The sequence below is a fragment of the Petaurus breviceps genome, unplaced genomic scaffold, assembly GCF_028583685.1.
Source record: "Petaurus breviceps papuanus isolate PSGF00001 unplaced genomic scaffold, PetGlider_PUasm1.0 189, whole genome shotgun sequence".
Taxonomy (NCBI): domain Eukaryota; kingdom Metazoa; phylum Chordata; class Mammalia; order Diprotodontia; family Petauridae; genus Petaurus; species Petaurus breviceps.
Genome location: NW_027185809.1, coordinates 11,979,002 through 11,993,944, shown reverse-complemented (window position 1 = coordinate 11,993,944; position 14,943 = coordinate 11,979,002). Strand labels below are relative to the sequence as shown.

General features: G+C 38.5%; 1 pseudogene; it reads right to left on the bottom strand.

The window, feature by feature from the left end:
• Window positions 1–212: 212 nt before the first annotated feature.
• Window positions 213–14,631, bottom strand: LOC138164138 (calmodulin-like; annotated as a pseudogene).
• Window positions 14,632–14,943: the final 312 nt, after the last annotated feature.

Here is a 14,943-nt window from a genome sequence, read left to right as displayed (position 1 = left end):
TAAACAAGAAAATAGTTATTCTTTGTATAAAAACTTAAAAAAAATATATTGGGCACAACCCTTAATACATTTTCCTAAGAAAAGCTTTTTTTTTTTTGGTTCTCTGCCTATTACATGCCTTGCCAAAGGACTTTCCCCTGGAGTTTGCAAAAGACTTTAGAGGAAAATAAATATGCTTTCTTATTACAATGCATAAATCTAGACTGAAGGGTCTAGGGTTTGTCGACCACTACCTGTAGTGGAAAAAAAAAAGCAGTGGATTTAGCTTCAAGAGTCCTGGGTTAAGCTCTGGTTCTATCACTTTTTTTTTTTTTTTTTTAGCAATCGGGGTTAAGTAACTTGCTCAAGGTTACACGGCCAGTGTGTGTGGGTGTGGGTGTGGTGCTGAGTGTCTGAGCCTGGGATTCGATCTCCAGGTAGTCCCAACACTGGAGTAAGTGCTCTTACTCGCTGAGCCACCTGGCTGACCCCGGTTCTATCACTTTCTAACTGTGTAAACCTAAGTAAAACATTTAACCTCTCTGAGATTCAGTTTCCTTATAAAATATGGATAGGGGCTTAGGGGTGCTTGAGACCTCAAAGTGCCAGCATGCTAGGTCCTGCTGAATGAATTAAACTCCAGCCTTCTCTCAAAGAAACGACAAGTTTATTGAAGATTCGCCATAATGGGTAGACTCTTAAGGAGCCTGAACATTTGTGATGCTTGTATTGGACAAGCTGACCAAAACAATCGGACATAAACTGAGTCTGAGTTAGATTGAATTTCAGCACCTACCTGGAGGCAAGATGGATCTTATATACAGAAAAACTGAGGATCTAGATCTAGCCTAGGATCTAGAGGTGGTCTAGAGGAGGGGTTTGGAGACCATCTTGAGGAGGAGTCTAAGGAGGATCTTGCCTGGGATTGAGGTCAGATTCCAGGAATGGGATTAAGGGTGGGAAGTAACTGAAGGCTAGTTTAAGGGTAACAGATTTGGGCCTAGTGATAATGATAGGTGTATGACCTTAGGCAAATGCCTCATTTAGTCAGAAAATTCAAGGGGAGTTCAAGGGGGTTCCCAGAGCCTGTACTCCATTTGTAACAAGAGAAGTACCTTCTTTATGGTGCTGTTGTGATAGAAATACTTTGTCAAGCATCTACTGCTACGGAAATGTGCTTTTTCCCTTTCCCCATCATCAGTTCCCAGCACCATGCTGGGCACACAGTAGGCAATCAATGGTGGGTGGTTGTTGTGGATGCCTTTTGAATGGGAGAAAAAAAGCTTTATTTCTTAAACGGTGTTTTTAAAATTAAATTTTATTATTATATTTTTTTCAGTTTAACAAAAATCTATTTTCTCTTCCTCCTACCCCCCCTGAGGGGTACAGGCTCTGGGAACCCCTTTGATCTCTCCTAGAATCTTCCCGAGTAGGGAATTTGCATGAGGCCATAAGCCTTTCTTTGTGGCTCTGCCCAAACCTTTGTTTCTAGCATGACCCTCCATTATCCAGCTAGCCCCTATCCTTGATCCTCCCAAAATATCTATACCCAAATCAAATGTTGCACCCTTGAAATGGCCTAGCCCACCATTGTCATCTCCAGGTAGCTCCAGCAACTTCCCACCCTTAATGACTCATTTACTGGAGTCTGACCTCATTGACTCCTCCTGAAGACCCTCCCCAAACTCCTCCTCTAGACCACCCCTAGATTCCTTCCACAACCTTTCTGTATATAGGACCCCATCTGGCCTCCATGTGGTGTGAGAGCGCCATAGGATTTTCTAGCACAGACTTGCTCTGTGTCAGATGATTCTGGCCTGCAAGTGTCACAGATACTGAGGCTCCTTAAGAGTCTGTCTACCCAACATAGCGAACTTTTAATAAACTTTGCTTTGTCTTTGTTTTTTGAGTCAAATTCCTTTGGCAGGACCTGGTGTGTTGGTATTTTGGGGTCTGGAGCACCCCTGAGCCTCTGATCTCATCATTTTTATGATAACTTCTTCACACCCATACCCAGCACTGGAAAAAAAAAAAGCAGGCAAAAAAGCCTTTGTAGCAAATATGCAGAGTCAAGTAAAACCTATTTTCTCATTGGCCGTGTTCCAAAAATACTATGCTCTCACTCTGTCTCACTCTGCTTCCTCTGTCTACCAGGATGGATCAGGAATGGGTAGCCTCTTTCATCATGAATTCTCTGGAATTATTGGTCATTGTGTTGATTAGAGTTCTTAAGTCTTTCAAAGTTGTTTGTCTTTATAATGTTATATAATGTTGCTATTGTATAAATTATCTTCCATAAAAATAAATTACTATATGTAGTTATATAATATCTAATAATAATAAACTATCGTTTGCTCACTTGGTATCAGTTCATACAAGTCTTCCCAGGCTTCTCTGAAACTCTCTTTTACCATACCTTCCATCCCAATAATATTCCATTACATTTGAAGATTCAGTATCCAAAATGATGTGGTTCATACTCTTCTCTGTAACAGCACTCATGCTTTGATATTTCAATATAATTCACCCTCTAGATGATTCATCTTGCTCTCTCAGCTGCTGTTATCCTTCCCATCCCCTAATTTTTGTTATGGTTCAGGTGTTTCTATCACATCCTCCCCTTCTGGGGGTTTTCTTGGCAAAGATACTGAAGTGGTTTGCCATTTCCTTTTCCAGTTAATTTTACAAATGAACTGAGGCAAACAGGGTCAAGTAATTTGCCCAGGGTCACATAGCTAGTAAGTGTCCGAGTTCAGATTTGACCTCAGGTCTTCCTAATTCTAGGCCCAGCACTAAATCCACTGAAACGCCTAGCTGCTCCACTGTCTAATTACTGTGTCTTGGGGGGCAACTAGCTGGCATAGTGAATAGAGTACTAGCCCTGGAGTCTGGAGGATCTGAGTTCAAATCCGGCCTCAGACATTTAACACAAAAACTAGCCATGTGACCTTGGGCAAGTCACTTACCCCCAGTTGCCCTACCTTCCCCTCTCCAAAAAGCAAAATAATAATAATAATTACTGTGTCTTTATTTTGCATATGTTTATATATGTACATGTCTCCTCTGATAGAATGCAAGTCACTTGAAGGCCAGGGACTATTACATTTTTGTCTTTGTCTTCTGAGTTATAAATAAATGCTTGTTGATGAATTGATAGATAATGTTAATGGATCTTTGATTTCATCAATTGGGGAACTCCCTCCAAAGATGGAGATTGTAGCTCATCCACGTGTTCTCATTCTTTTTGATTCTTGTCCATGTCCCCCTAGAAATCTGCAATGGATTATTTAAACGCTTGGAATAATAATCACAGGTTAATTTTATATAATACTATCTTTGAACAACCATATGAGATAGAGGAACGATTCCCACACATGTCCAAGATGCAAGGCCAGTCACTGGCAGAGCAGGGCCTCTATTTCAGGTGTTCTTATTCCAGATTCTGGGTTTTATTGTCTGTACTGTGTGATGTCTCTAAGAACCCAAACCAAAAGCCATTTTTGGAGGTTGTGGTATTTACTTTAAACTAACAACAATAAAACGCTTATTCTTATAGTCAAATGTCAGGGTTCCTTATCTAGCATGATATAACCAACTTTGTTATTCAGCATAGTGGTGGGAATAAAGACTATGTTCAGGTAAATGGACTTACTAATATAGTAAACATCAGCAATATAGCAAGAAGTATAATGGAAGAACACTTATATAAACTATTTTTGAAGATTCGGTAGGGATTTGAGGTACTTGTGGTACATCTGGCTCCTTCCTAGCAGTATTAATTCTCAGTGTGCTAAGAAGCAGGAAAAGGGAGTTTTCCTTATAGAATGCTGGAAAAATTAGCATTTAAGACAATTATTTTTAATTGTAAAACGACTTTACCAGGAAGCCAGACATCTTAGCTATGTATGCTCCACTTGAAGCAAACCCATTTTGTGAAATAATCTTCCCTTGACAATAATCATTTGTTGTCATGATTAATAAGAACTCATCATATCTAGCCTGACGCAGACCTGCCATTTGTTTTCCAGACATCCTCCTGCCCCACTGCCCCAGCCGGTTCCCCCCCCCCCACTCTCCTTTTCTACCTCTAGCTCTGGAAACACTGATCAAATCAGCACTGCCATTTCTGCAAGGAAACTCCAATAAATTGTGCTCTGACTCTACTCACCATCTCCTGTAACTTCTCAGGTCAAAATACCTCTCCCTATAATCACTCCCTGAGATATGTTGCTATCTTCTATTAGAACATATGCTTCTTTAAATACAGTAAATATCTTGCTTTTTGTATTTATGTTCCCAGAGCTTACCAAAATCCCTGGGGTTTAATAAATGCTACTTTGTTCATCCACTCATTTATTCTTTCACTCACTTATTAATTTATAATAGTAGCAATTTACAATTGTGTAACCTTTTATGATTTCCACATACAAAAAATAACAGCAATGGTAAAAATACCTCCCACATTTAGAGTGCTTCAGGTTTGACAAGATGAATTTCTTCTAAAAATTCTTTGAACAAGGACATGAAAGTATTATTATAATCCCTGTTTTATAGGAAAAGAAACTGAGATTCAGAAAGAAGTGACTTCCAGTCCAATTCAATAAGCATTCCTTCAGTACCTTTTATGTGTAAAGCACCAGGGATATAAGAAGAAAATGCAAAATACTTCTTTATCTTTTTTTTCCTTCTTGGAGGGGGTAGGCAGGGCAACTGGGGTTAAGTGACTTGCCCAAGGTCACATGGCTAGTACGTGTTAAGTGTCTGAGGTCAGATTTGAACTCAGGTCCTCCTGACTCCAGGGCTAGTACTCTATTCACTGGGCCACCTAGCTGCCCCATATACTTCTTCATCTTAATCAGTTTGCATTCTATTGGGGGGTGGGATGGGGTGAAATATACTATATCTCAGTATATAAACTGGGAAATCCAGAAACTTTTATTAATGGTCGTATAAGAAATATTTGTTAAACACATACTGTGTGCAGAATACTGTTCTGGGCACTGAAGAAAGCTAAAGAGTCGAACAGGAGGATGACATACAAATAAAGGTATTTATCACACACATTATTACATACACTAAGTATTAGAAAGTTACAAAACGAAATACCCGGGGAACAAAATACCAAGTGATGTCCAAGGGAGAGGGGTCATTATCAGGAGAAGCAGTTAGGGAGGGAAGGCTTCTTGAAGGAGGTGATGTTTGAGTTTGGCTTATAAAGAGAAGAAAGAATTCAAGCAGCAAAAAAGGAAAAATCATTCTAGCCACGGGGAACAATGTAAGTAAATGCATAGAGGTGGGAGAGTGCAGGGTGTGGTTTGAGGGGCACAGAATAGTTTAGTTTGACTAGGGCATACAAAGCATAGAGAGATATAATATAAGACAAGGCTGTATAGGAAGGGTGGCACCAAATTGGGGGGTGGGGGTGGCAAGCAGAAGATTTTTGAGGAGAAGAGTGACACAACCATTCCAAGTAAGGAAGCAATAACTTTTATATATCAAATATATTCAGAGTACCTCAAAGGTCATCACAAATGGAAAGTCTCTCTTGGAGAGACTACAAAAGGTCTCCTTTAAAACAGGGATATAAGAAGGGAAGGAGGAAGAAAAGTCAAAGATAATATTGAGATGATTAATATAGGATATCAAGTGACTGGTGGTATCATAGAACTTTTAGTGTTCAGTTGTGTCTAACTCTGTGACCCCATGGACCATAGATAGCATGCCAGACCCTTCTATCCTCCATTATCTCTCAAGGTCTGTCCAAGTTCATGATCAATTGTTTTCTTGATGCTATCTATCCATCTCATCCTCTGCCATCCACTTTTCCTTTTGCTGTCAATCTTTCTCAACATCAGCATCTTTTCCAATGAGTCTTGTCTTCTCATTATGTGACCAAAGTATTTAAACTTCAGCTTTTGTATTTTTCCTTCCAGAGAAAAGCCTGAATTAATTTCTTTAATATGATTTGACCTCCTTGATGCTCAAGGGACTCTCAAAAGTCTTGAAAGCATTAATTCTGTAGTTCTCAGCTTTCCTTATAGTCCAACTCTCCATGCATTGCTACTAGAAAAAAACATAGTTTTGACTATACATGGACCTTTGTCAGAAAGGTTATGTTTTTGCTTGTTGGGATACTATCCACATTTTCTGTAGCTTTCCTTCCAAGGAGCAAGTGTCTTTTAATTCCATGGTTCCTGTCGCTGTCTGCAGTGATCTTTAAACCCAAAAATATAAAATCTGATGCTGCTTCCATTTCTTCTCCCCCTATTTGCCAGGAAGTAATGGGAACGATTGCCAAGATCTTAGCTTTTTTGATGTTAAGCTTTAAGCCAGCTTTTAAACTGTTTTCTTTCACCCTCATCCAGAGGCTTCTTAATTCTTCTTTACTTTCTGCCATCAAAGTGGTGTCATCTGTATAACTGAGATCATTGATATTTTTCCTGGCAACCTTAATTATAGATTTTAATGCATCCAGCCAAGCATTTTGCATGATGTACTCTGCATATAAATTGAATAAATAAGGTGAAAATATACAGTCTTGTTGCATTCTTTTTTCCAGTCTTAAACAAATCGATGTTTCTATGTTCAGTTCTAACTGTTGCTTCTTTCCCCACATACAGGTTCCTCAGGAGACAGGTAAGATGATCTGGTACTCCTGTCTCTTTGAAGACTTGCCACATTTTGTTGTGATTCAAAGTCAAAAGCTTTAGTGTAGTCAATGAAGAAGTAGATGTTTTCAGTACCTCTCTCACTTTCTTCACACTCCAGTGAATGTTAGCAATTTGGTCTCTAGTTCCTCTGCTCTTTGAAAACAAGCCTGTTCTTCCAGTAATCCTTGGTTCACATATTACTGAAGCCTCGCTTGCAGAATTTAGGTATAACCTTGTTGCCATGTGAAATGAGTTCAATTGTTCAGTAATTTAAACCTTTTTTGACATTGCCCTTCTTTAGGATTAGGCTGTAAACTGATCTTTTCCAATCCAGTGGCCGCTCTTGTATTTTCCAAATTTGCATCGTATTGAGTGCAACACTTTAACAGCATCAACTTTTAGAATTTTAAATAGCTCAGTGTAGCAGCAAGCACCCTAGCATTCCCAGGATGGCTGCTAGCACAGGTTCTTTGATTTGCTTTTCTAAAGAAAAGCAACTCAAAAAGGCTTAATAATCTTACTTTAATCAAGCATATGTCATTCACCTAGCTCAGGGGAAAAAGTCAGAACCCTGAAATTCAGAGAAAATACAAGCAGAAGTTAAAAGCAGACAAAAAATACAGACAAATACACAATTCAACAGACAGGGCTTCTAGCAGTCTGACCATTACATACATACGATTAGTTACCAGAGAGAGAAGAACCAATATCTGGTTTTTCAAAGCTGGGGGGCTCAATGGCTGCCCAGAGTCTCATTTGACCAAATCACACAACTCTTCCCAAAGTGAGCCCCAAAGCAAAACCTCATCTCAGAGGTATATGTAGCTTTCTCCAGGGTCAGAGAAAGTCACAACTCTTGTGACCCACTGCCTAATTACAAAGTAACAAGGTGTGGGCCTTCCTCAAAAACAAGTCTCTCCTAAGCAAGGTTCTCCTATGGGTTCTGCTCCACCCTTCAGAAAACTCCTCCCACCACACCACAGGCTCTATGTGACCACATTCAGCCTATTAGGGGGTGGAGTCTATTTTCAAAGCATAGAAGATCCTTAAAATCCCCTAGGCTTATTAAGGGGCAAGGAAGATCTTCAAATTCCCTTACTGTTACACTCAACTAGAATTCTATTGGCTCCATTAGCCTTATTATTATCAATGCTTCCTAAGACCTACTTGACTTTGTTCTCCAGGATGTCTAGCTTTAGATCAGTCAACACACCGTAATGGTTATTGGCGATGTTAAGATCATTTTTGTATAGTTCTTTTGTGTATTCTTGCCCCTTCTTCTTAATCTCTTCTACTTCTGTTAAATTCCTACAGTTTTTGTCTTTTATCATTCCCATTTTTATGTGAAATTTTCCCTTCATAGCTCTAATTTCCTTGAAGAGATCTTATCTTTCTCATTCTACTGTTTTCTTTTCTTTCTTTGCATTGCTTATTTAAGAAAGGCTTCTTATCTCTCCTTGCTATTCTCTGGAATTCTACATTCAGTTGGGTAGATCTTTCCCTTTCTCCTTTCCCTTTCCTTCTTTCCTCATCTATTTGCAAAGCCTCCTCAGGGCAGCCTTTTTTTCTCTTCTCTTTCTTTAGAATGTGTAATGGGAATGGGAATTTGAAGATCTTCCCTGCTTTGAAAGTAAACTCTTACCCCCAATAGGCTGAATGTAGTCACATGGAACCTGTGGTGGGAGGAGTTGGATGAAGGGAAGCAGAGACCACAGGAAGCTGGGAATCAGAGCCAGAGAGATGGTGGGAAAGAGAGGAGGCTGAGGCAAGGAGATAGAGAGGTTTGTGAGTAAATATTGATCTTGTATTGGTTTGTGGGAAGGCTAAAGGATGCTGTGGCTCTCTGTTATTATGGCTTCTGAATATCTTTGGTACCATGATGGAGTTGGCTTACTGGTTTTGGGATTCGGTTTTCTGGTGTCTAAATAAATGTTTCAGTTCCATCCTCTATATAGAGAGTTTGGTATATTTTGTGATTGAACATCATGCAATATTTATAGTCATCGTCTTTATTGTGATCGTGGGCACTGTAAATATTGCATTGGTGCTACAGAATGCTTTTTGTTGTTGCCTCCTGTACAATATTGCAAACTTTTTTTCCATATTCTTCAGGCACTCTATCTACCAGATCTGATGCCTTAAATCTATCTATCTCCTCTGTTCCACATTCATAAGGGATGTTATTTAGGTTATACCTATATGGTTTGATAATTTTCCCTATTTTCTTCAATTTAAATCTGAATTTTGCAATAAGAAGCTTATGATATGAATCACAATTAGCTCCAGGTCTTGTTTTAACTGACTGTATAGAGCTTCTCTACTTTGGGCTGCAAAGTATATAATCAATCTGATTTTTATATTGACCATCTTTTGATGTCCATGTATAGAGTCACCTATTGGGTTGTTGAAAAAAGGTGTTTATTATGACCAGTGAGTTATCTTGACAAAACACCATTAGCCTCTTACCTCCTTGGACCCCAAGACCACACTTGCCTGTTATTCCAGCTATCTTTTGATTTCCTACTTTAGCACTCCAATCCCCAATGATGAATGTGACGTCTTTTGGGGAGTGTTATTTCTAGAAGATGTTACAGGTCTTCATATAACTGACCAACTTTGGCCTCTTTGGCATCAGTGGTTGGAACATAGACTTGTGGTACTGTGATGTTGAAGGGTTTGCTTTGGATTTGAGCAGATATTATTAGTATTTTTGAGATTTTACCCTATTACTATTTTTCTCACCCTTTTATTGACTATGAGGGTTATTCCATTTCTTCTAAGGGATTCTTGCCCACAGTAGTATATGTAGCGATTATCTGAATTAAATTTACCTATTCCATCCATTTAGTTTCACTGACACCCAATATGTTGATGTTTAATCTTTTCATCTGCTGGAAATCTCATCTAGTCTACCTTATTTCATATATCTTACATTCCAGGTTCCTATGTAATATTGATCTTTATAGACTTTCTTTTTGTCACCAGACTCATCCACAGTTGAGTTTCCTTTTGGTTTTGGTCAATCCACTTCATTAGTACTAGAGTTACTTTTAGCTGTTCTCTGCTCTTCCCCAGTACCATATTGGACACTTTCTGACCTGAGGGGTTCACCTTCCAATGTCATCTTTTTTATCACTTTAGTACTGTCCATGGTGTTTTCTTGGCAAAGATACTGGAGTGGTTTGCCACTTTCTTCTCTAGTAGATTCTAGTAAAGGGGGCAGAAAGTTAAGACAAAAAAATAACAAATGATTTTAGACATATTGAGTTTGAGATGCCAATGAGTTACTTGATTGTGATGCCTTGTAGAAAGTTGGAGATTCACGTCAAGAGTACAGAAGGATGGTCAGGGCTGGGATTATGGATGTAGAAATCATAGAGGTTGTAGTGACCAGTAAGTGAAATAGAAAACTTAGAAAAAAGGAGAATGCTAAACATTAGATAGAACTGAAATCCAGGACTTCTGACTTCTAGTCCAGTGCTATATGGAATGGTCATTGTGCTGGAAGTTAGAAGATGTTGATTCTAGTTCTGACTTGGTAAATCTTGGATGATTATAAATTGCAGATTGTAAGATTCTTAGCTAGTGTGTCTCCTAGCAAAGGGAAGAAGGTTCTGTGGATTCTCCACCTGGTAAAATGAGTCAGATGGTGACCACAATCCCTTTCATTTCTATCTTTCTCATATGTTATTATTCTACCTGTTTCTGTCACCCTCTTTTATGGCAGCTGCTCAGTAAATGCTTGCTGACTAAATGATTGATTGAGCTGCTTTCTCTGGCTCCTGATATCATGTTCAATAGCAGCTTCTCTGACCAGCCTCCCAAGTTTTTACCTCTCAGGAAATTTAAATTCTCCAAGACACACACTGCATCTCTTATACACCACAAGCCCTTCCTAACCTGAAGGTCTAGTATAACAAGAAAGCTTGGGACAAAAGTTGGAACCATATGCTAATTACTGATGCATTCTATAAAATGGATTAGCTTCAGAAGGACGAAAAGCCTGGGGCTATGTACAAACATGATATTTTAAGTGATTTCTGCTTGGTCATTCCTCTCTAGTAGGACATAAGCCCCTCGAGGGCAGGGATAATATTAGTTTTCATCTCTGAATTCCCAGCACCCATCATAGTACACTAAACTTAGTAGGCCTTAACATAGGTTTGTAATTAGAGTTGGGAGCCAGGGGCTATGGGTTATAGTCCTAGAATCATAGACTATTAGAGCTAAAGGGACCCTAGAAATCATCTAATACAACTTTATAGATGAAAAAAGAATTTCCTTGCTCTCTGTTAACAAAAGGAAAAGCCAAGATATAAGGAGAAAATTATATGTGGTTCTCTTTTACTAAATGGAGTTGAACATGAAGTAATAAATATGAGGACTGATTTTAAACAAATGATATGGTAGGTCATAGTACTAGGTCTGAGAGAGACGATCCAGGTTCAAGCTCCTACTCCGTCCCTTATTTCCTGTGTGACTGTAGGCAAATCCTTCTCTGGGCCTTAGTTTTCTCCAGTGTAAAATGAGGGAGGTGGATCATGTGAGTCTGAAGCTCTCTCCAAGCTCTCAATCAAAGAAACTAAAAAATCAGGGCATAAAGAGAGAAAATGACTGGGTCAAGGTCATACAACTGGAGAAAATGCTTGTAAATAGCAGAACTAGTAAATGACAGAGTCAAGATAGGAATCCAGGTCTGTCTGATTCCAAGTCCACAGGAACCTTAAACCCATGTCACTCTGAAGTTCATAGATTGGACCACAATAGGTCCCTGACCAAGCTCCACTTAATGGCTGTATTTTGGGCCCTTCTGATTTGAGTGAATGTCAATGGTAACTGTTTCTCTTTGCAACAGAAAGCTTGATTTTCCCCCCTTTATTTCCTAATCAAATGGGCCATACCTTGATTCACTTCTTTTAAAAATTTTTTAAAAAGTTATTTATTTTTTGTTTTCAACATTTCCACAAGATTTTGAGTTACAAATTTTCTCCCCATCTCTCCCCTATCCCTCACCCCAAGATGGCAAGCATACAGATTATTCCTCCCTCCAGTCTGCACTCTCTTATATCCCCCCATCCTCCCTTTTACCTTCTTGTAGAGCAAGATGGATTTCTATACCCCATTGCCTGTATATCTTATTTCCTGGTTGTATGTAAAAATAAATTTTTAACATTTGTTTTTAAAACTTGGAATTCTAGATTCTGTCCCTTCTCCCCTCTTCACCCACCCCCAATGGGAAGACAAACAATTCAATATAGGTTATACATGTGTAGTTAAGCAAAACATTTCCATAATAGTTATGTTGGAAAAGACTAACTGTATTTTCCTCCATCCTATCCTACCCACCCCATTTATTATATTTTCTCCTTTGACCCTGTCCCTTTTCAAAAGTGTTTCCTTCTAATTATCCTCTCCCCCAATCTGCCCTCCCTTTTATCATCCCCCCTCTTTTCCCCTTCCTTCTTTCCTGTAGGATAAGATACCCAATTGAGTGTGTATGTGTAATGAGAATGGGAATTTGAAGATCTTCCCTGCTCCTTAATAGGCCTAGGGGGGAATTTGAAGACCTCCCCTGCTTTAAAAACAAACTCTCCCCCCTAATAGGCTGAATGAATCACATGGAGCCTGTGATGGAGGGAATTTGCTAAAGGGTGGAGCAGAGCCCACAGGAAGCTTCCCTGCTGTGAAGATTAAGTCTATCCCCTTAAGAGGCTGAATGTAGTCACATGGAGCCTGTGATGGGAGGAGTTTTCTGAAGGGAAGAAGAGCCCACAGGAAACTGGTCAGAGCTATCCAGATATTGGGAGAGAAAGAACACTCAGGCAAGGAGTCAGATAGGCTCTTGAGTAGATATTGATCTTGTATTGGTTCATGGGGAGGCTGAAGGATGCTGTGGCTCTCAATGTTATTATGACTTCTTAATATCTTTGGTACTATGATGGAATTGTCTTGCTGGTTTTGGGATTTGGTTTTCTGGTGTCAAATAAATGTTTCAGTTCTATCCTCTATCTGAAGAGTTTAGTATATTTTGCAATCTGATGTCATGATAAACTTATAGTCATGATCTTTATCGTGATTGTGGGTGCTGTAATTATTGCATTGGGGCTACAGTATGTTATTCCCTCCTTAAGCCAAATCCAATGAGAGTAAGGTTTATTCATTCCCTTTCTTCTTCCTGCTCTTCCCCTCCATTTTAACAGACTTCTCCTGCCTCCTTTATGTGAGATAACCCACCCCATTTTATCTCTCTCCCTCTCCTTCTCCCAATATATTCCTCTCTCAACTCTTAATTTTATTTTTTAGACATCATTTCTTCATGTTCAACTCACCCTGTGCCCTCTGTCTATGTATACATGTACACACATACACACATATACATATAGACACATACACACATATATATGTGTGTGTATATACATATATATATATTCCCTTCAACTATCCTCATACTGAGAAAAGTCTCATGAGTTACAAATATCATCTTCCCATGTAGAAATGTAAGTAGTTCAGCTTTAATAAATTCCTTATGATTTCTATATTGTGTTTACCTTTTCATGCTTCTCTTGCTTCCTGTATTTGAAAGTCAAATTTTCTGTTCAGCTCTGGTCTTTTCATCAAGAATGCTTGAAAGTCTTCTATTTCATTGAATGTCCATATTTTCCCTTGAAATATTATACTCAGTTTTTTCTGGGTAGGTGATTCTTGGTTTTAATCCTAACTCCTTTGACCTCTGGAATATCATATTCCAAACCCTTCGATCCCTTAATGTTGAAATTAGTAGATCTTGTGTTATTCTGATTGTGTTTCCACAATACTCAAATTGTTTCTTCCTGACTCCTTGTAATATTTTCTCCTTGACTTGGTAATTCTGGAATTTGGCTATAATATTCCTAGGAGTTTTCTTTTTGGGATCTTTTTCTTTCTTTTTTTTTTAAATTGTAATTATTTTTTATTGGAAAACAAATATACAACTTGGAATGGATTTGAGGCAAATTGTGCCATAAGCCGATTTTGAATTTAAATTTTATTTTAAATAAGTGGCTAAGCAAAGTTTAAAAAGCAAGTAACAATAGAAGAAAATGTTTTCTGGTACAGGGCCAGCAGTATAAAAAAATAGTGTATGAGTACCTGGATAATACACCCGTTTTGCAATAGTGCAACTTTAAGTACATATTGTTGACTGTCCATAGTCCACGCAAAGTTACAACTCCACACCTCAACAACAACATGCTGATAGCTCCTAAAGAAAACTACTTTAAAAAAAAAAGAGGCATAACCCAGATGTTCCCTCAGTTGACCAACTCCATCTAAGTTCAGATGTGCATAAGGGCTTAGATATATCCAGAGTAAGCCACATGCAACATATTTTACTTGATCAATTTTCCAAAATAAAGTTTCAGGACAATGACACTACATAAGGGGAAGAAAAACATGGAGGAATGAAGTCCTAATTACTATACAATCCTTTTGACAGTAGGGGGGAAACTTTTACAGATAAGTTACAAAGAAAAGTCAAATAAACAATTTTGTACAAGAAATTTTACACATTCTGCACAATGTCTTCACTTTGCTGTCATCATTTTTACACTCTTCATAGCTTACTTGACCATCACCATCAGTATCTGCTTCCCTGATCATTTCATCAACCTCTCCATCTGTTAACTTCTCTCCACGGTTTGTCATCACATGGCGAAGTTCTGCTGCACTAATATAACCATTGCCATCCTTGTCAAACACGCAGAATGCTTCTTTAATTTCTTCTTCACTGTCTGTCTGTGTCTTTCATTTTTCTTGCCATCATAATCAGAAATTCTGGAAAGTCAATTTTTCCATTACCATCAGCATCTACTTCATTAATCATATCCTGTAATTCAGCTTCTGTGGGGTTCTGCTCAAGTGACCTCATTACAGTTTCCAATTCTTTTGTTGTTATAGTACCATCTCCATCCTTGTCAAATAGTGAAAAGGTTTCTTTGAATTCTGCAATCTGCTGTTCTGTCAGCTGATCCCAAGTTCCTATCAAACAACCTCCACACTTGGTGGCTGCACTCAGACTCGGGATCTTTTTCAAGGGGTGATTGGCGAATTCTTTCAATTTCTACTTTGCCTTCTGGTTCTAGAATATCAGGGCAGTTTTTCTTGATAATTTCTTGAAAGATGATGTCTAGACTCTATTTTTTTATCATGGCTTTCAGGTAGTCCAATAATTTTAAAATTATGTCTCCTGTATCTATTTTCCAGGTCAGTTGTTTTTTCAATGAGATATTTCACATTGCCTTTTATTTTTCATTTGTTTGGATCTATTTTATAGCAT